Below are 22,208 nucleotides of genomic sequence, written 5' to 3'. Positions count from 1 at the left end.
CAAATAATGCTCTTTTTTAAAAAGTTGTGTGTGAACGCAAGGCCCTTCCAAGTGAACAAAGTACAGTAGAACCTCAGAGTTAACACCACCTCAGGAATGGAGATTGTTCGTAACTCTGAACAAAACTTAAGGTTTTTCTTTCAAAAGTTTACAACTGAACATAGACTTAATTCAGCTTTGAAACTTTACTATGCAGAAGAAAAAGGACGCTTTTAACTATCTTAATTTAAATGAAACAAGCACAGAAACAGTTTCCTTACCTTTTCATATATATATTTTTTAAACTTTCCCTTTGGTTTTTTAGTAGTTTAACACAATCCTGTACTGTATTTGTGTGTGTCTGCTGCCGCCTGATTGTGTACTTCCAGTTCCAAATGAGGTGTGTAATTGACCAGTCAGTTTGTAACTCTGGTGTTCTTAACTCTGAGGTTCTACTGTAAAGTGAATCCCATGTAACATCCCCCAGAGGAGAAGGAATACCCCAAGGAAGACCAATGGTATGCAAAAGGAGGGAGAGAAGATAGAGAAGGGGGTCATCCTATCAGAATTAATCCACTTCTGGCTTTGCATAGAAAATATCTTTGCCAATTTATTTCCCATTGAAATTGTTCTTGGTCTCTTCCCAACTGGGATGCGTCCCTAGAGAGGGTTTTGAAAAGTTGGCAATGTCAACCTTTAAAATAGTAGTTGAGATTTATTTATTCATAAACATTCAGATTCCTGTCGCTTTCTGAACCTTTTCCTAAGGGCATCCCTGTGCTTTATTTCAGAGAGTTACAGTAGCTTTCCTGCCTACCCTGCGGGGACGTTTACTGTATGATCTCTCCATTTAAGTCCCGTTTTCCTTTCGTGATTAACCAGAGCACAGAAAAAAACAACCCAACCAAGCAAGAGAAATTTCACACTTTAAAGCATTTATATTTGTTTGAACAAAAGAAAAAAAATTTAATCTCACGCACACTTTTCCCCCCTATATTATTTCCTTGTGTGTTTTTTTTTTTTTTCAAACAAGATTTGTATGGGGTATAAAATTACATGACGGAAGCTCAGATGCAGGACTTCTAGGGCTTGATTCTGTGAGGTGCTGAGCCCCTTGCAGAAGGGACTGGCCCTCTACAGCTGATCACCCATGGGTAATGATTAATTTTTCTTTTAAGAGGTGCAGTTTAGAGGAATGGCTTGAGTCAGAAAAGTGTAGGGCAGAATTTGTGAAAACGTAACACAAGATGTTAAATTTAAAAATTTGCTACTGATTTGGGTGCTCGTTTAGAGATATCTAAGATGTCTCTTTTTCTATCTTTTAGTTACTTATGTGGCCCCCTCTCATGGTAGTATCTAAGCACCCCACAACCTTACTGTAGTGATTCTCACAACACTTCTGTGAGGTAGGGAGGGAGGAACTATTATCCCCTTTTGACAGATGAGGAAATGAGGTCCAGAGAGGATCAAGTGACTTGCCTGAAGGCACACAGGAAGTCTGTGGGAGAACAGGGAATCGAACCTAAATATATTGAGTCCCAGGCATAATGTACTAAACTGTGCATCCAAAGCCAGTGCAGTGCGACTTTCAACAAAGGTCAAGGTCCATAAAAATAAGACCTCTTTTGCCAGTGGACCTGCAGCCTGCATGAATAGATAGTCTCTCGTGCATTCACTGAACAATCTGACAGAGAGCAGCCCCAAGTGACTGTTCAGACTCCAGAAACCACCAGTGCTTTTATCGATCTAAACAACAGCTGGGGAAGGCATGGATCCTGAGGTCCTGTGCTGATGGGTCACTTTAAGGGTATATCTACGCTGGAGCTGGAGGCGTAATTTCCAGCTGGGGTGGATGCTACATCTGAGTGAGCGAGCATGCTGAAAATATCAGTTTCAGGGCAGCTGCACAGGTGGTGGGACCCCATCTGAAACCCCATGTACATAAAGTGGCTAGTTCTTCCTGCTGCCTGTGCAGCCCTGGCTAAGCTGCTATTTTTAGCACGCAGGCTCAATCAAAGCTAGAGTATGTCCATCTACCTGAGCTGGAAATGGCACCACCAGCTCCAGTGCAGACATCCCCTAAGGCTCGGTCTTTCCTGGGTAACTGTTTAGAGCAAGATTGTCACATCTGTTCCCACCATACCCCAATTTTTATCTGGAATAGTTTACTTCACAACATGCTCTTCCCTACCCTCTTCTCTCTCAAATCCCGCCCCAAGCCTCCCTTCTCCCCTGGGGCCTGCCAGTGGCCTCACCCTTAGAGATGGAATGGTTCACAAAGTATGAACCCAAACCGAAATCCAAAGCCAGTTGTGCTCTGAACACTTTAATTGTTGCCTACATGTGCCCTCTTAAAATGGAAACTCTTTGGGCCCGGCCCATGCATTGCATGACAGTGAGCACACTGTTGGCATTCAGCAAATAATTAATAGGTTGGGAGTTTGAATACATGGTGTCAGCAGCTGGACTTAGTGCATCAGTATCCAAGAATGACACATTCTTCAATGCAAGTAAAAGCATTGTAAAGTAAAACCTGGTCTCTCCTCCCTGCTGTTTCTGGGAAAGGAGAAACCCTGGTTCCCCCCACCAGTGTCTAGGAAGAACAGTGTGTTGGAGGAGAATGGGGGAAGGGGGGAGGGTGGGGTCAGATGGGGTCCTCTTGCTCCTTGAGCTTTGCCTCCAATCTTAAGAGGATGTGATTTGGGGGAGGGGGGGGGATTTTTGGCTTTATGGGCTCCTGGCTGAGCTCCAGAATGAAGTTTCAGCCTGGGAGATGTTTCCTTAGGGCTATGCAGCACCTTCAGAGTTTCTTGCCTGTCAGTTAGCTATAGGAGTCCTGATTCGTTCCGTTGAGACTGAGTTTGGTTGCATAGTGAGTATGCCAGTTGGGCTGCATGGGGATTTTGGCTCTGGGCATGGGACCAGGGAAGGGTTGACTATGTAATGCTAAAATTAGCAGCTGTTGAGGAGTAAGCACTTTCCTTGGAGAGGGAATAACCTTCATCCTAATGAACTTCTGAAAGAAACTGGGCCTATGTCCTTCATGCCTGGCACTCAGGGGCCCTTAGTATCCCTACTGACAGAGATTACCAACACCATGGGCCAGATCCTTGGCCCCTGCATCTGGAAAGCCAGGGTATCAGGCCAGCTGCAGATTTCCTCTGATATAGAGGAATCTCTGTGTAGCATAAAGCTAGTGTAACTGCTCTACACGACCCCCTCCACAGATACCTTAGTGTAGGAACCATCTTGGGTGTTCCCCCCACATTCCTCAGTTGGTGTAACAATCCCTTAAAGGCCATTACTCACAGTGTAATTCTGAGAAACCCTGAGGCTCCTCTAAGTTGCACTGATGGATGGCTCCAGGATTAGGGAAGTGCACTGAGCAGACTTCTGCAGAATCTGGGGCTCTGGCTCCAGCTTTAAAGAGGGAAACCTACCATCCCCCCTGAAGGAAGCCATAGCCCAGCCAATTTTACCTCTGTGGTCTCAGCAGACCTCATAAACCACCTCCCTGTCTCAAGCCTCCAATTTTTGAACAAGTTACTTGAGAAGCTAGTGAAGAACCACGTCCAAGAACACATATCAACTGCCCTTCTCCCAGCTGGGGTTCAGGCCAGGTCATGGTATAGAGTTTAACACTGGTGGTGCATGCGAGGGACATTGATCCTAGTCCTCGTAGGCCTGTTGCAGCATTTGATACAACTTACCATGGCATACTACTGTCTCCCTGCAGAGGTTCAGCAGGGGTTGCTCGGAAAGCTCTGAAATGGCTCCACTGAATGTGCCTCTGGACAAATCCACCTGCCATAACCCTACACTGACTGGGAGTGTTCAGCCTCTGCTGGCTATCTAGCTCTAAGCCTGAAGTAGTGACTGTGGGACAGCTCTGATACTGCTGCATCCTGGGAGAGGGGATCTCATGGAAGTCTCCAGGGCTGAGCCCAGATACTGGGGGGAAAGTTTAGCCCCAGCTGCAGAATTCAGATTTGGCTATTCTATTCACCTTCTACATGCTGGGGGTGTCTTGGAGGCCAGACCACAGGGTGCACAGTGCTCCAGCCAATCCTCCATGGATGGAGCAATCCCTATGGGTAGGGCCCTACCAAATTCACGGCTGTGAAAAATGTGTCATGGACCATAATATCTGGTCTCCCACTGTGAAATCTGGTCTTTTGTGTTTTTTTACCCTATACTATACAGATTTCACAGGGGAGACCAGCGTTTCTCAAATTGGGGGTCCTGACCCAAAAGGGAGTTGCAAGGGGTCACAAGCTTATTTTAGGGGGTCACGGTATTGCCACCCTTACTTCTGCACTGCCTTCAGAGCTGGTCGGCCAGAGAGTGGCAACTGTTGGCCAGGTGTCCAGCTCTGAAGGCAGCGCCCTGCCAGCAGCAGTGCAGAAGTAAGGGCGGCAATACCAGACCATGCCCTCCTTACTTCTGCGCTGCTGCCTTCAGAGCTGAGCAACCGGAGAGCAGTGGCTGCTCGCTGAGGGCCCAGCTCTGCAGGCAGCAGTACAGAAGTAAGGGTGGCAACACCATACCAGGCCTTCCTTACTTCTGCGCTGCTGCTGGCAGTAGCTCTGCCTTCAAAGCTGGGCTCCTGGCCAGCAGCTGCCGCTCTCCAGCTTCTCAGCACTGAAGGCAGTGCCGCCACCAGCAACAGTGCAGAAGTAAGGGTAGCAGTAACACCCCCCTCCTACAATAATCTTGTGACCCCCGCCCCCTACAACTCCTTTTTGGGTCAGGACCCCTACAGTTACGTCACCAGGAAATTACAGATTTAAATAGCTGAAATCATGAAATTTACAATTTTTAAAATCCTGTGACCATGAAATTGACCAAAATAGACTGTGAATTTGGTAGGGCCCTACCTATGAGACCAGGGACCACTCCACCTGGCACAATTTAGAGCAGTCCTTAAGCTGCTGTAAATTATGCCAGGAGCTGGTTCAGCCCCAGGTTTGTGGGATCAGAAAGTTATTGTAGATCACAAAAAGTTGCCACTAAGGATTCAATCACGCAATTTTAGTCATACTATATTCTACTAATGTGGCAATAAACAAAATCATTACACATAAAAATTGCTTTAAACATGAGGCACAATAAAACATTCAGAGCCAGATTTTCAAAAGTGTGTGCAAAAAATATATATGCCCGTTTATGCAGACCCAGTTTAGAAGCACAAATACCTCAATGATACGTGTATAGTGGGGGTGAGCAAATGTGCACCTCCCCCCACTTTTGAAGATTTGGCCTTACAAAACAAGTAAAACTCTAACGTTAATTAAAATAGAAACATGTTGTGAGCTTACACGTTTTGAGCAGAGAAACTCACCTTTACAGATGGCCTCAATGAAACTGTTCCACCCTTCAGGAGCAAATGAGAAACAGCATGTGAAGTGGACGTGCCAAGTGACAAGGAGAGAGGAAAAAGGAAACATATGGAGGGAGCATGAATATGATTTTACAAGAGGGAACATTTGCTCAGAGCAAGTTTTGTGAGTACAGAAAGGTAATGTTTTTGAAAAAAACATAAATAATTAACAAATTTGAAGGGAGACTTGCTGGGTCAGAGGACAGGTGCCTGGAGCTGTGAAACTGCAAAGTGCACAGGACTTCGGTTATAATGATCTAGCCAAGGCATATGTGAAAGCATATTTTGGTCACTGATACAATCAAAGGTGTACACGATTTGGAAATGTCAGCCCAGTGAATCCTATATGACTTTGCAATAAAACAGCAGGAAATGATAAACCAGGTTCAAAAAGGTCTTGAGAATTCCACATAATTGAAATAAAGAGTGAGCAAGAGGAATTGGCACCAAGAAATGGGATTCAGATGTGAAAAGCTGATTGAATCCAAAGTTTTTGAAGTTAAACAAGGATAAAAGTTAAATGTAGTTGCTTGGTTCAGCCAATCAGCTAGAGAGAGCTTCTGAAGACTGTGAAATGCAACGGCCCATATTACAGCAGAGGATACTGGGGAAAGAGAGGTCAGCCTGGAGCATCGGGATATAAATGATGAATTGAGATTCTGTTGTCCGTAGTCCCATTCTAGTGCTGTAACTCTCCTGCTGCTAGGACAGAATTACCGTAACAGCAACAGGTCCAGTAGCAGAGCCACATGAAGCTCCTGTTTTTTCCATCCCTCTCCATCTGCCAGTGGGATAGATATGCCTGCTCTCTCCATAGGTCTATGGAGTGATCTGAATATCAGCATCCCTCTGTCCCCTCATTCTCACCATGTTCTGGGGAACACTCACCCAGCTCCCCAATCACTCTAATTATCAAGGGGAAACAGGGAACATCCCTGCCACTGAATCTAAAATTAACGTCCTAGAAAAATGTCCTATTTTATACATATGTCAAAGTGACAGGGCAAGAGACAATAGCCCTTATTGGTGCTGACTCCAGGGGTGCTCAGCACCCACTAGCCACAGCTATTCATTGGCTCTGCTGATCAGCTGTTGGGTGGCTTGGGGGAGGGCGGAGAGCAGCGGGTGAGCGGGGGCCTTGGGGAAGGGGCAGAGTGGGGTGGGAAAAGGCGGAGTGAAGGGGGAGCCTTGGGGGAAGGGTTGGAGTCAGGGTGGGGCCTCTGGGCAGAGCAGGGGTGGAGTAAAAGTCCTTTTTCCTGGGGAAAAGTAAAAGTCAGCGCCTATGACAGCACGAACATACAACAGACATAGAGTAAAACTACAGAGACGTCTAAAGAACCTCTAGGAATCCACATTTGAAATGATACTTGGAAGCAATGTACATGTTCATGTATTTCATAGGTCTAGCTGTCTTTTTTACAGATTGGCCTGAACTGCAAAATTCAGAGTCACACCTGAATTTTCTCAAAGGTTGGGGATCTTCAGATCTGCGACTTTGGTTCTGGCAAATCTCATATCCGCTACATATCAATAACACACATTCATACTCATTTCATTTTATTATTATTCCTTAACAACCTTGCAAGGAAATATCACAGGCTGGCAGTGTTTGCCAGAAAACCACACCCCATTAATGGATGATGATACTGCTAATGTTAAGAGTGCTTTGCAGGCTTTCAGTTGCAGGTGGCTCCTTGTCCTATTAGAATGTAAGGCCAGGTCTATACTACAGACCTATGTCTGTATAAATACATTGCTCAGGGGTGGGAAATATCATCATAACTTAGGCCTGGTCTATACTAGGAAATTAGGTTATCATAACTATGTCATTCAGGGGTGTGAAAAATCCACACACCCCTGAGCAATGCAGTTAAACCCAACTAGCCTCTGGTATAGACAGCACTAGGTCAATGGGAGAATTCCACCTCTCAAGGAGGTTGATTGCCTATGCTGACACCATGCATGTAGGTAGCTTCTTCACTGAAGCCCTGCAGCAGTGCTGCTGTAGCGATTTGTGTGTAGACAAGCCCTTTGAACTTTCATCACAGATTTTGGCTGATACAGCTTCCTGCCCATCTTTAACGCAACATCTCAGCACCAGGGAAATTCCAACGCCAGATTCATGAGACACATCTATGGCAGATATTGCAACCCCATGCAGTATCTTTGGGGACCTGTGTATTAGAATGATGGATTGTTTATGTGTGATTGTGTTCTGCTCCATGGAAGGGTCACAATGGCTTCTTCAGGAACTCAAAACAGTAGATGATTAAGGTGACTCACTGAGACTAAACAACTGCAGAGGTACCATCCCCTGGAGAGGTTTACATATACCATAGATCATGCTGGGTTCTCCAGAGATCAGGGCTTTTGGTATAAAAGGATGAATTGGGATGGACACAGAGTCTTCTTTCTAATCCAGCAAAAGGACGGGACCTCCGGTCCTAGGGGGCCCCCATCCTTGAGGAAGGGTTGGAAAGACTTTGGCCTGGTAGGGCCCCATAAAACTGATGGGTGACACATTTAGGCAAACTGGCTTGCTAGGGCTATCACAGTGGATGGCAGGGGCCTGTGCAGCATTAACACCCCCAGTCCGAGCAAGGGTGGGACAACTGTCCTCGCCCCGAGACAGGTGACAGATGGAGACCTGAGACATGACTGGGCACACCAGGAGTGGACCACATGGGTGGGATGCAGCTGGAGTTACTCTGAAACTGCGCCAACATATATCTATCATTTGTTCATATTGCACCAATCACCATGGTAGTAGGTGCTTCATATGGCACTCAATGGAGTTGCAGCCATTGCTGATGATCTCCTTGTCTCTGACTATTCAAAGGAAAAACATGATGCAAATGTTCTTACTGTCCTCCAGAAGTCACATGATAAAACAGGTATGTTTGAAACCAGAGAATGGCATCATCTGAAAGTCACTTCACTTCACTGCATCTGTTTCCCTGTCAGTGTTGTCTACTTAGATCAGAAATCCTTTGGGTCAGGGATTGTCTCTTACCATATATGTACACAAAGGCTAGCATAATGGGGCTCTGATCTCAGCTGGGACCTCTGGGTGCTACTATAATACAAATAATAAGTCCAGAGGGAAGATATGTTGCACAATGCCTTGCTGTAGATGGGCTCATCTAAAGTCACTCAGGTGAAGAACATGGAACTACCCCATAAACTGTTGCTAAATACAATCCTTGGCATGTTTACCTCCCTGTCCAAGTTTGCGCCAAACTTGTTTAAAATCAATGGGCCACTGGAGCAGTTGCAGAAGCAAGCTAACGAATTAATCTGGGATAATCACCATGATACTACACTCCAGAATACAAAGGAACTGCATGTATTACATGCCTTCTTTGACTCGAATAAATAGTTGAGTCTAATAACCAATGCAGTTAAGAAGGGACTTGGTGATGTACTGCTCCAGGAAGGCAGGTCGTGATATTACACATCAGTCACTCACTCACACCCACCGAGGAACATTATGCACAAATAAAAAGGAACTGTATGCACCTGTATTTGGCAGCAAGCATCTTCCTCTGTATATGTATAGTCGCTAAATTTGCACATAAACCGCTTGAATCAATTCTGAAGCAACCATTCTGCAACATCATGCAGATTATGCAGTACATGATTTTCCCATTGCAGAGACAAGACACTTCATTGCAAGGTTGTTTTATATGACACTGAACTTTTGTGTTTAACTAAAATTGTATTCTAGAGATGGTTAGAGTGTGTGATGATTTAAAATGGACTCATTTTGAAATAGGCCAACATAATGGTACATAATCTGGAATGCGCAAATATATCAGGCAAAGAGTTTCACTGTATTAGAGATGAAGCTTAGCAACCTTTGGAAAAGGCCAAATATAAATCAAGAACTGAAGCTCCTGAAAATGTAATTATTCTATGAAAAATAAGATAAAAGAAGGCTTTTTTCATATCTGCAATAATAATCACAGCTGTAAATTCTAGGTTTTCTAGAATAAGGCCCTGAAAGTCCGTGTCTTTGGGATAAAAAGTAGTCAGGAATCATTCTTGAAAAACTTTGTTTCTGGTCTGTCAGTCTAGTGCAGACATAACTGCCACTGGAATTACTGGGAGATTTCCAACAGTTACAGGACTGGGCATTTATACAGAAGCAAAGAAGTACCAAAGGTGGTTTTTTTCCAGTTAATCAAGATGAAATAAAGAAAGAGAAAAATGAGCAATATTTTTACAAGGTTTCACTGTGACCCATTAGACTTTTGTGCACAATCAGTGTTTGCTATAGTTTGGGTTTTATTTCCTTTATTCTGTTTCCTTTCATTTCTCTCTGGCTCTCTAGTCTGTTCTGGATTGCTTTTCTTCAACTCACAACTGTACAAATAAGATCTTTTCTCAATACGGTCCTGCTATACCATTTTCCTTCTTTTGTATTCTGTATGTTGCACATTACTTGGCTTTCTGCAGCCCCTCATTTCTCAATGTTAACAAAAACAGGAACTAAAAGCAAACCAGCACTATAATTCAAAATTCATGCCGTTGTTTTTAAAAAGAATCACGGTTAAAACATTCTGATTCTTGACAACTTTTAGTTAGCACAGTTGTTCTGTCTTTGTGGTTTGCAGGTCACTTCATAGAAAAAGACTGAGGAGGAGAACCATTTTGATTTTGTAGAATTTGAGTTCCACTCCTGCAAGATTTGTAACACTGACCTACACTTCTCTTGTTCTAAGCATTTCGCGTTGAAAAGTGAAACCCTCTGAACAAAGTGCACATTGCTGCATAATTGACCTCTTTTCTCCTATCTTAGAAGGCTTGTAGTAGGATTTCTTGCTCTGAGCAGATTAGATAGCATGTTCAGGGAAAACCACAGAGCATGCTGCACGTTGCTCAAATGCTCTCGTTATTCTGAGGCCTGAAGAAACAAGGAAGGAAGCTTGAGGCTGGCGGTTTGGCAGGTGTGAAGCCTTTTTACAGGGACATCTGTTTTTAGTGGTAACTCTGGGGCCATGTCTGAGTGGAAGAACCCAAACCCGCTCCTTCCCTGTGGTACACAGAAAGAGGTCTGGGTTCCTGAAGAAGTGATGTGTCTGTGCTGTCAGCTCCCTCAAGCTGCACTTTGAGCCTCTGCACTGTCATATTTGTACAGGAGGGTTTCAAAGTGAGAGAATTCCTTCCTCTAAACCAACAACTGTTTACTGCAGCTGTTCAGCTGTTGCATCAGCGAGAGGTTTCTGCTGCTGTGTTGGCAGCCACAAAATGGATGAGAGAGGATACAAAATGGGTGAAAGATGACAACCCACTCAGCTCTATATAAAGACCTTTACCTGGATGGTACCTGCTGCACCACATGAAAATTAACTTTTCTAAACCTATGAGATTATCTCTAGTGGTTTGAGGACACTGTTGAGGAGCCATGCACTTCATAGCATCAGTGGGCTCAGCTCATTGCATCCACTGCCGGCCCCTTGCAGCCTTCATTTCCCCCACCCCCCCAGGCTCCCTGTGTTCCAACCTCCCATCCTGTTCTGTTTCAGAGACTCTCTGCAACTCTGCTTAGCAACTCCTTCATGCCAGGGGCTCTGTGTGTCCCCGATGCCTCCCTCCCCACCCATGGCAGGGGCTCTGTGTACCCCTAACCCCTTCCACCACATGCCAGGTCCCCTATCTTCTCCCGCGAGCCAGTGGCTCTGTGTACAGCTCCCTTCCCCCTCACATTCCCTATTCCTTCTCCCCCATGGCAGGAGTGCTGTGTACCACCATTTCCCTCCCATTAGGGGCTGTGTGTGCCCTATTTCCCCCTGCCCTCCATTCTGGGATCCCCTGATCTCCACCTGCCAGGGGTTCTGTCTGGCCCCCCCGCCATTCCTCCCTTCCTCCATACTAGGGGCTCTGTCTGCCCCTTACCGCCACACACAGTCTCAGGTCCTAGAGAGCACCCCTTCCTGCCCCCCCCCCCCCCGCCCAGGACTGCTTTGAGGGGAATCTAAACTGGATTGCTGGGGTGTGTTATGCTGCTGGAGGCTGAACAGGGCCCAGCCCTTGCCCCAATCTTGGGGTCCCCAGGCACTCTCAGGATGCTGCAGACTTTCTCTCTAGCGCCCCCAGCTGAGTTTCAGAACCCGCTGGCCACAACACACCCACCTAAACACACCCTTCTCCCAGAGGTGTGATTTGTGAAGCATCTGGTTTCCAGCCTAATTCTCTCAGGGGCATGCAGCAGTTGTGAAGCTGACAGTATACACACTTAACAGATAACGCACAGATCACACAAAACAATGGAACACTCTAAGCGCTATGTCCCTCACTAGCTCACCCTTCCCTTGCGGCCTCTGTGTTCTGTCAGGCAGGCAAGGCCCTCTGCCCCATTGCCAACCCTGCTGCAGCAGCCTCCCGCATCTTAATCTGCTTCAAAATGGCTCTTCCCTCCTCCTGCCCCCCCGCACATTGTAGTGTTTCCTCCCCCTGTCCCCCCACAGCCCTGAGTCCCTTTCTAGACTGCTGATAGGGTCACCTGCTGCTTTTTCACTCACCATTGTCTCCGACCTGGCAGACACATGACACAACCCTGTTAATTCATGGTGGTGCCACATCCATATAGGCTGTCCATGCCACAGTAATTTCATGATACAAGATCATAAAATAATTCTCGATTCAGGAGTGGTATGGCCAGTGCCCCCAATTCATCACATTAGGGTCCCCCAATCTCCCTCCGTACCAGAGCCTCCCCTTCTTCCTCTCCCCTCACCCCCACCCCCCCAAGCCAGGGTATGTGTGTACAGCTCCATTCTGCCCTTCCCCCAACATAATTATTTGTTTTCCATCTGGAAGATAAATCATTCAGGGTGTGGACATGTTAAACACTAGTGGGAGGATGGGCAGAGCTGAAATGGGGGTAATTGTTATGCATGAAGGCGTTTAATGGGTGCCATCAACTGATGCTTTGATCTCCAGACAATTGCATGGGGTTGGGGGGGTGGGGATTGAAGCTGTGTCTCTGCAGAACATCCATGTGTCCTCCATTTATTTTCCTCAATATTCTAATTTTCCCCCAGATCAATAGAATTCTGCTCATGGATGCCTAGAACATTCCCTGAGATTTTGGAATCGATCCGCTGTGGTGTTCAAAAGTTATCCTGTTACGTGCATACAGACAGACAGAGAAACGCTGGCAAGTTGAGTGTAAGGCCAATTTATGATCTGAATGAACTGCTTCCTTTAGATGGATGCTGTCGCAGATTCTCCACTAAAGTTCTGCATTGAGTCTGAAGGACTCCATTACAGTTATTATCCATGTGGTCACACAGCTGTGCATTGCACTTTGTATAAACATTACATAGTCCCCTGCCCTGAGGAACTACAGTGTGAAAGGCCTGATCCTGTTTTATTAAATCAAGGGGGTGAGAGGTGCCATTTATTTGAATGAAAGCAGGCTCAGGCCCTGAGTCAGACAGAGTGGATTTGATTCTCCACTTCCTTTTACCTGCTTAGTCATTTACACCTGTGCACTAGGGGTGCAAACTGCCAGTGGATGGTAGCATTTTGCACTTGCTTTGCACAGGTGTAAAACATTACCCAATTTGCAAGGCAGTGAAGAATCAGCCCCAATACAGTGACTATCATCAGCAGAGTTGGTGGAGTGGTAGCTGCCACTGGGGAAGGGAATGGCAAGGATTCCAGGGAGATGTATCAAGAGAATTGCTTTGCTATGTTGCTTGTGTGTCTTGTTCGGAGGTTTTTTAATGTGATATTTTTCCATTCTATTTCCATTTTGGGAGTTGAGCAAAGAGTAGATGGTATTGGGGCAAAACTTAGCTCCTGCCATTCCTGATGTTCCACCCTGAAGTTATAAAGGCTAGATTTCAATCCTCTGACACAAATGCCAGAATGGGCAAAACTCTGGGGAGGAAAGGGGACTAGATAGCATTATGCAGCTCCCTACAACACAGAAGACAGGATTTCTGCCATGTCATGGATAATGTGGTCTCTGGAGCTATCTTGTCCCATGGCAGTAGCTAATTATACGGAACACCATTCAACTGGTAAAATAAATCTACTGGACCTTTGAGTCTGGCACCACCAGCATAAAATTCTGTCCTTGTTTTGGACAGAAAGGAAAATCACACTATAACACTGTCACTTTCGTATCATACCTCTCTCTTTTTCTATCTGAAAAATAAATCTGATGTGTACTTTGACTTTTGATTTTAAAGATATCATCTCCATTTACCAAGTGGCTAGTGTTTTTGGAGATGTTTTTAAGCAAGATCACACTTGAACCTTCTAGTTTGGAATGCACATCCTCGAGCCATTTGATTTAGAAACAGAATGTGCCTTTTTAGACATTCCTTCTCTTCCTTGAAATGAGTCTCACCAGGGGTACGGCAAGGAAATGATTTTAGAACATAATGAAAGAACCTAATCAGACATACTAGTGGCTAATAAAAGTGCATAAAAAGAATAAATGACTTTTTGGCAGAGATGAAAACAGAAGAAAGTGGCATAATTACTGGAAATATCCAAACCATACAACAACAGGCATCTTGGGTCAATAGGTTACAGCAGCACCACTGCAAACTGAACCCTTTGGGATAGCTTGATTGAATAGTTTAACTGATTTAGTGTTAGCGTAATTGGTAAATAGATACATCAATCCAGTGCAGCCCTAAATTGTACCATTACAGGGTGGTTATGGTTAGAAAACTCATTCTGTGGAAAATGGCACCTTGTTACTTCACATATTATCCACTCCCCATGGGGTAAATTTTCAAAGCATTGCACAGAGTATTAGCTGCATGACTCCTATTAAAGTAAATAGGAGTTGAGTGAGGGTAAAACCAAACACAGAACATTGAGGTTCTATACCTATAAGTCTTTTGAGTCTTATGCTGTCTGCTTAGTTCACTGACAAAGAGACGGGTTTACTACTGTCAATATGGCAAGGTCAATGAAGTATAGGAAGAGGGCACTGAACCTGTATTCAATTGTACCTCCCACAGTAGCAACACAATCCTCAGCTCGTGTACAGAGCAGATGGTGTACACCAGAACAGGAGAAATTTAGATGGATCTTTTTCAGCTGCCAAGTGGCGATTGTACTGCTGTCAGTTAAGAGAAATCCAGTTTTGACTTGTAAAGTTTGCAGTTCTGTTCTGGAAGTCATTGATGGAGAATTAGTATGGAATAAGACAAAGCTGGTTACAGAGCTGCCTTTTACATTTGTTCGTGTAAAACTAATAGATTTGGAGTTCTTTTTATTTGCCTTGTGCTTTTTGAGCCTTTAGGGTGCACGGGGTCACATTTTGAAGCTTTCTCCACAGCCATGAGGGCTGGAAACTTACTTTTTCTTTAAGAATGAAGGCTGAAATCATCACATATCCACTTGACTCCAGGAGCTGGGGCTTTAAGAAAACTATAATGATCATGAGACTCATGACAAAATCATGAGAGTTGGCAACACTGCTTTCTAACCATAGCTACCTTTAAGGAAAATGTTTACTTTCTCCGTTACAAGCACTTCTGAGGTTTTCAGTATCCCTTTCTTGTCGTGCTAAGCAATTTCTTTCCTAAGATCTTGCTTGCTTCAAAGGTTTCTATCAAATCACTGTGCCCCAGACAAGTGCCTCAGCTTGCACAAGTTTGTGCCAGCCTCTTGCACTGGGAAATGTGAAAAATAACCCACCTTCTACTCCAGTATTGTAAGCTTTTGTTCTTCTGTTTGCTGCTTGCTGTAAGCTTAATAAGTGAACTGCAATTCTTGGTTGTATCAGTAGGTGGCACACAACTATGAATTGTAGTGGAAAGTTAAAAAGTGAAAGCTATAGTTAGGCTGAATTTGGTCTGAAGTTTCTGCGTTGCTGTAACATACGTTAACAACATGAAGACACAGGCCTAAATTTTCATAGATGCATAGATTCCAACATCAGAAGGGACCACTGTGATCATCTAGTCTGACCTCCTGTGTAACACAGGCCAGACAACTTCCCTCAAACAGCACCTGTTTGAATTAGAGCATATTTTTGGAAAAAAACATCCAATCTTGACTTAAAAATGATCAGTGATGGAGAATCTGCCACAAGCCGTGGTAAGTTGTTCCAGTGGTTAATTATTGTTACAGGTAAAGATTTACACCTTATTTCCAGGATGAGTTTGCCTAGCTTCAACTTCCAGCCATTGGATTGTGTAATACCTTTCTCTGCTAGGTTGAAGAGCCTATTATTAAATATTTGTTCCCCATGTAGGCACTTAGAAACTGTGATCAAGTCACCCTTTAACCTTCTCTTTGGTCAGCTAAATAGATTGAACTCCTTGAGTTTATTGCTAGAAAGAATGTTTTCCAGTCCCTTAATCTTCCTCATGACTCTTCTCTGAAGTTTGAAACCTCTCTAATATATCAACATCCTTCTCGAGTGTGGGCACCAGAACTCATACACTGTTCCAGCAGCAGCAGTCACACCAGTGCCACATACAGAGGTAATATAGCTTCCTAACTCCTTCTTGAGATTCCCCTATACGCATCCATGGATCACATTCGCCATTTTGGCCACAGCATCGCACTGGGAGCTCATGTTCAGCTGATTATCCACCATGACCCCCAAGTCTTTTTTAGAGTCACTGCTTCCTTGGACAGAGTCCCCCATCCTACAAGTGTATCCTCCATTCTTTGTTCCTAGATGTATGACTTTACACTGGCCATATGAAAACACATGGCTTGCGCCCAGCTTACCAAGTGACCCAAATCACTCTGTATTAGTGACTTTCCCCTTTAATTATTTACCACTCTCTCAATCTTTGTTGGCAGATGTGCTTGATATTAATGATGATACTTTTCTCTGCTTTGGAAAACTGGTGTAGTCCACTTGTAAATGCCAAGAAGACAAAATGGTTGCATTTTGAAAAGGGTCAGTGTTGAAATGTAGCAGCAGTGAAGATTGTAGAACAAGTAGAATCTTATGTGTACCTAGGAAATGTGATCAGTACTGATGGTCCATTAAGGATGAGCTTAAAAGATATGCGTAGCTACAAGTGCTGTGCAGAAATTGATGAAATTATGGACTGGTAAAAACATTACGTCTGGTATCAAAGTGAAAATGTATCAAACCAGTGTACTAAAAGTATTGTTCTATGGTCTGGAAGCAACTGCATTAAATGAAACAGAGAGCAGAAAGTTGGCGGCAGTAGAGATGAAAGTTCTTCAAAAGATGACAGGTTTCAGAGTAACAGCCGTGTTAGTCTGTATTCGTAAAAAGAAAAGGAGTACTTGTGGCACCTTAGAGACTAACCAGTTTATTTGAGCATGAGCTTTCGTGAGCTACAGCTCACTGCATCGGATGCATATGCTATGCATCCGATGCAGTGAGCTGTAGCTCACGAAAGCTCATGCTCAAATAAACTGGTTAGTCTCTAAGGTGCCACAAGTACTCCTTTTCTTTCTTCAAAAGATGGCAGGTGTAAAATGGAATGATTTTAAGACAAAGGAAGAAGTTAGAAGGACAGTAGGTATGAGATTGGCTGCAATCAGGAATATTCTGATGTTGGGGACACTGTAGAAGACAAGCAGATGATATGATGGCAAACAAGATAATGCGAATACAACCAAAGTCAGTCTGACCTAGAAGCTGACCACCAGCTAGATGGTGGAACATGGACATCTTATGTGGGGATATAACAAGGCTGCGCTTAATGGAGGAACAAGCCATAAACAGGAATGAATGGTGATGCTGTACTACTCCTCGTGTCTGCAAAGATGCTCCGGGATAAAAAGAAGAACAATTTTTGAGTCATTTGCAGACTTTATTTCAGGCCATTCCCTGCATATATTCACAAGAGACAGGGATAGTGCCAGGAGCCACCCCTCCCTTGCACAGGGGCAGGCAGGAGTCTCTTTGGGGCGTATGCTGCTTGCGCTCAGCTAGTGCCCCAGTGGGTGTTAGCTGCCTGAAAGGGGGGCAGGATCATGGTCCCCTTTCCATATCCCCATTGTCCTGTGGAAGTGGTCCATGTTGTGTCTTCTGCTGTGTACACAACATCCATAATACAAAGGAAAGACATGGGCATGCTGGGGTCTAGATAACTGCGTATAATATGCAAGGCCTGGCTACATATACACACTGCTGTTCTTGTGACTTTGGAAATATAGTAGACATTGAGGGCTGCTACTTAAATGTAAAAGGACACTGCCTGATGCCTGTTCACTAATGGCAGGCACAGAGCATGCTGGACTCTCTCAACGGGTGGGGGAGCTGTCACTATGGTGTCTTCTTCATTTGTCTCAGACTTTATTTGTCTTTAAATCATTCCTGGGGAGCCACCAACCAAGGGCAATTTTGACTGAGTGAGCTCCAGATACACCTGGCTGTTGCTTCCCCCTCCAGCATAACTGCTGGCACTTAGGGTGGAAACTTGCCCTGGGTAATTATCCAGGAACTCCCTTAGTCCCTTTGAAAATACAGTTAGGGGTGTTTGACAACCATCTGCTTGGGAATGATGCTACAGGGCAAACAGACCTGATGCATTTAAGTGAGCTGTTTTTTTACATAGCACTTAGGCCAAAGATTTTTAATATCTTATCAAACAAGCAAAATGCACTATGTCTTTCTGTTACCACACTGGAAATGTGTTCATTGCAAAATATGTATTAATTCTAGCACTTACCATATCTTTGTATGATGCTATATCTTCAAAAGGAAGAGCTGTTTGTACTCTCTTTGTATCAGTCTGATGTCACAAGTTGGGCTATTGACTTTTTAGAGAAGAAAGGTTCTGCCAAGTCTAGATGACTTAAATCACTTACTCAACCATCCTTCTGTGATTTTTCTTGTGGTATAGGACTGTTAATTTATTTCATGAAGAATTCATTTGTGGCCGATGTCTGGTTAACCCAGCCACCATAAAATCAAGCTACATGTGATGGCAGGTACTGCCAGAGCTAACTCAACACAACCTTCTCAATAACCTCCCATGAAAAAAGGACGATTAGAGACAAATTGATAATTGGCGAGTTCAGGGTTAAGAGGTGATCTGTGGCACTGGGACCTAAAATCACACTTTAAGAGAGGCTGATCACTGTCTGGCTTTATTAAGTACATGCAATAAATCGCTCAAGTCCTCTCCACACCCTCAGCTGTCTTGATGGGCCCAATCAATGCAATTACCTCAACTAACTTCCCCAGCTTGTTCAACATCCATGCAGTCACTCCACTTTATTGAGCTGAGCACTCACTGAACCCAGAAAGAGATACAAGCTAATGTCCCCATTGTTACGATTCCAAACAGCCTGCCCTTTGAAAAATGCTAAATACAAATACAAATATTTCCCACTACTTAGCCACTGCCTCCCACTCTGATCAACCGCCCTGATTTGGGGGACTCATTCTGTCCCTATCTCGCTCCATTGCTGGAGGGCTTGAAATTCAAGGGTTTAAAACATTCTTATTTTAATTGTATTTTCTTTTAATCCCAACAGTGGTTTGTGTAATTGTCTCCCTCTATTACAGTTACAGAAATGAGTAAAGAGCCCATTAAAAAAGAAGTGTTGGATATAGAGAAATACTGCCAACTACAGTACCAAGGAAACATTACAGCTTCCCTTTTGCCCCAAAATACCAGTTCCTCACTGTGGGTAAGTAGCTATTCCAGTCCTTCTGGGAGTAATTCTCTTTTTCTCAGTAGTGGGTTCAGAGTACATTGTACCAAAGAACAGTCTGTTTTCCAGAATGCATATCTAATCTGTCCTCTCTCTAAAATGGGGGAGCTGGAAGGCTAGGAGCACTGGGAAAGGGGGGACATACCAAGAAGAATAGTGGGCTGAAAGATTGTTCTAACAATGGAATCAAGTGGCAGAAAAAGCAATTTCCCATCTCCCCCTAGGTACCTGAGTATCCTCATACAGGGTTTCTCTTAGTCTAGAAAACGCCTCATTTTGATGTATTTGTCATCTGATCCCTTATCTAGTCCTAAAGACTGGTTCTGTTTTCACTCACTTGGGATAGAGGTAAGCAGAAAGGCAGTCTAGTAAGTCGGGCAATGGCCTGGAAGTCAGGACACCTGGGTTCCATTCTGTGCTCTGCCACTGATGTACTGTGACTTTAGGTCACCTCAGCTCTCTGGACTGCTATTTCCCTTTCCAATCTGACTTTTTCTCACTGTGTGTTTGTACAGCATCCAACACAACACAGCCCTGATCTTGGCTGGGGTCTCGAGGCACAAGGGGTCCAGACAATAAAAAAAGCTTAGTAATACATTAAGAGTAACTCCGTTTATGAAAATCAATGGATTTACACCGGTGTAAAACGGGCATAAGGGAGATCAGCATCAGGCCCTTAGTCCTCCAGCTGCAATTCAGTTTTGATCTGTATCTTTTTTTCCCCACAGAATTCCTTGCCCAAAATGTACACGGCTTGATTCTCCTGTCCCTTACACTGGTGTATGAATCAGAAGTATCTCCAGTGCAGTCAATGGCATGAGAGGAGAATTAGGCTTAGAGGTTTTGTTGTGCTGTCTGATCCCCTCACTTTATCTTTCAGATCTTCAGTCATCTGAAATTCAAAAAAGAGTCCTACAAAAAGTGGAAACTAGGTCAAATGACAAAGGATAAATATAAACAAACACAAGTATGTAGGGACAAAATTAGAAAGGCCAAGGCACAAAACGAGATCAAACTAGCTAGAGACATAAAGGGTAACAAGAAAACATTCTACAAATAAATTAGAAGAAAGAGGAAGACCAAGGACAGGGTAGGCCCGTTACTCATTGGGAGCGGGGAAGACAATAACATAAAATGTGGAAATGGCAGAAGTGCTAAATGACTTTTTTGTTTCAATTTTCACTGAAAAGGTCGGTGGTGATTGGACATCTAACATAGTGAATGCCAGTGAAAATGAGGTAGGATTAGAGGCTAAAATAGGGAAAGAACAAGTTAAAAATTACTTAGACAAGTTAGATGTCTTCAAGTCACTGGGGCCTGATGAAATACATCCTAGAACACTCAAGGAGCTGACTGAGGAGATATCTGAGCCATTACCGATTTGAAAAATCATGGAAGATGGGAGACATTCCAGAGAACTGGAGAAGGGCAAATATAGTGCTGACCTATAAAAAGGGAAATAAAGACAACCGGGGGAATTACAGACCAGTCAGCTTAACTTCAGTACCAGGAGCGATAATGCAGCAAATAATTAAGCAACCAGTTTGTGACTATCTAGACAATAATAAGATGATAAGTAACAGTCAGCATGGATTTGCCAAGAACAAATCATGTCAAACCAACCTAATAGCTTTCTTTGACAGGGTAACAAGCCTTGTGGATGGGGGCAAATGATAGACGTGGCATATCTTGACTTTAGTAAAGCTTTTGATACTGTCTCCCATACCTTCTCATAAACAAACTAGGGAAATACAACCTAGATGGAGATACTATAAGGTGGGTGCATAACTGGTTGGAAAACCATTCCCAGAGACTAGTTATCAGAGGTTCACAGTCAAGCTGGAAGGGCATATTGAGTGGGGTCTCACAGAGATCAGTTATGGATCTGATTCTGTTCAATATCTGCATCAATTATTTAGATAATGACATAGAGAGTACACTTATAAAGTTTGCGGATGACACCAAGTTGGGAGGGGTTGCAAGTGCTTTGGAGGATAGGATTAAAATTCAAAATGATCTGGACAAACTGGAGAAATGGTCTGAAGTAAATAGTCTGAAATTCAGTAAGGCCAAATGCAAAGTATTCCACTTAGGAAGGAACAATCAGTCACACATATACAAAATGGGAAATGACTGCCGAGGAAGAGGTACTGTAGAAAAGGATCTGGGGGCAGTGGTGAGCTGGAGCCAGTTAGCACTGGTTCGCTGAAACTGGTTGTTAAATTTAGAAGTCCTTTTAGAACCGGTTGTCCCTCGCAGAACAACCGGTTCTAAAAGGGCTTTTAAATTTAACTACCGGCCAAAAGTGGCGCCTTTGGCACGGAGTCCATGGGGGCTGGAGCACCCACGGGGAAAATTTGGTGGCAGCTCCCCGCCCAGCCCCAGCTCCTCTCCGCTCCGCCTCCATCTCCTCCTCCTCCCCTGAACGCGCCGCCCCGCTCTGCTTCTCCGCTCCCCCCCCGGCTTCCCGCGAATCAGCTGTTCGTGTGGGAAGCCTCGGAGGGCTGAGAAGCAGGCGGTGGCTTCGTGCTCAGGCCCAGGGAGGCGGAGGTAAGTTGGGGCGGGGAGCGGTTCCCCTGTGCCCACCCCCGGGTTATCTGCCGCAGCGCGGGCTACCCTCCACACGCCACCCCACCCCAGCTCCCCTCCACTCCGCCTCCACCTCCCTGGGCCTGAGCACGAAGCCACTGCTTGCTTCTCAGCCCCACCCTGGCTTCCCGCATGAACAGCTGATTCACGGGAAGCTGGGGAGGGGGCGTGGAGAAGCAGAGCGGGGTAGTGCGTTCAGGGGAGGAGGCGGAGCGGAGGGGAGCTGGGGCCGGGCACGGGGCAGGGAGCTGCCAGTGGGGGCTCTGCACCCACCAAATTCTCCCCATGGGGGCTCCAGCCCCAGAGCCCCCAGGGAGTCGGCACCTAAGGCACCACTTCTGATGTGATCAGTGGGGGGAGCGGCCACTCCCCCTGCTCCCCCCCTAGCTACGCTACCCCGCCCCTAGGAGCCAGAGGGACCTGCCGGATGCTTCCTGGTAGCCGCCCCAGGTAAGCACTGCTGGGACTCCCCACATCGCCCCCCGGCAGGTCCTCTGGCTCTTAGGGGTGGGGCGGGGTGGGCACCCACTACGGTGGCCCACGAGACCCTCCTGCCCGGTTCTGGGGGCAGTCAGGAGACAGGGGAGGGGGGTGGATGGGGCAGGGTCCTGCGGGGGGCATCAAG

At 45.1% G+C, this 22,208-nt stretch overlaps 1 long non-coding RNA gene across 1 annotated transcript in view; it reads left to right on the top strand.

The window, feature by feature from the left end:
* The window catches only part of LOC122463223, a 57,336-nt gene extending 44,799 nt beyond the window's left edge, over nt 1-12,537 (top strand). The window contains exons 2-3 of the long non-coding RNA XR_006286389.1: nt 5,329-5,497; nt 12,406-12,537. This is a non-coding gene — a long non-coding RNA (uncharacterized LOC122463223). The remainder of the gene's footprint in view (nt 1-5,328; nt 5,498-12,405) is intronic.
* Nucleotides 12,538-22,208: the final 9,671 nt, after the last annotated feature.

Source organism: Chelonia mydas, chromosome 1 (genome assembly GCF_015237465.2).
Source record: "Chelonia mydas isolate rCheMyd1 chromosome 1, rCheMyd1.pri.v2, whole genome shotgun sequence".
NCBI classification, from domain to species: Eukaryota; Metazoa; Chordata; order Testudines; family Cheloniidae; genus Chelonia; species Chelonia mydas.
This window is presented reverse-complemented; position numbering and strand designations above follow the sequence as displayed.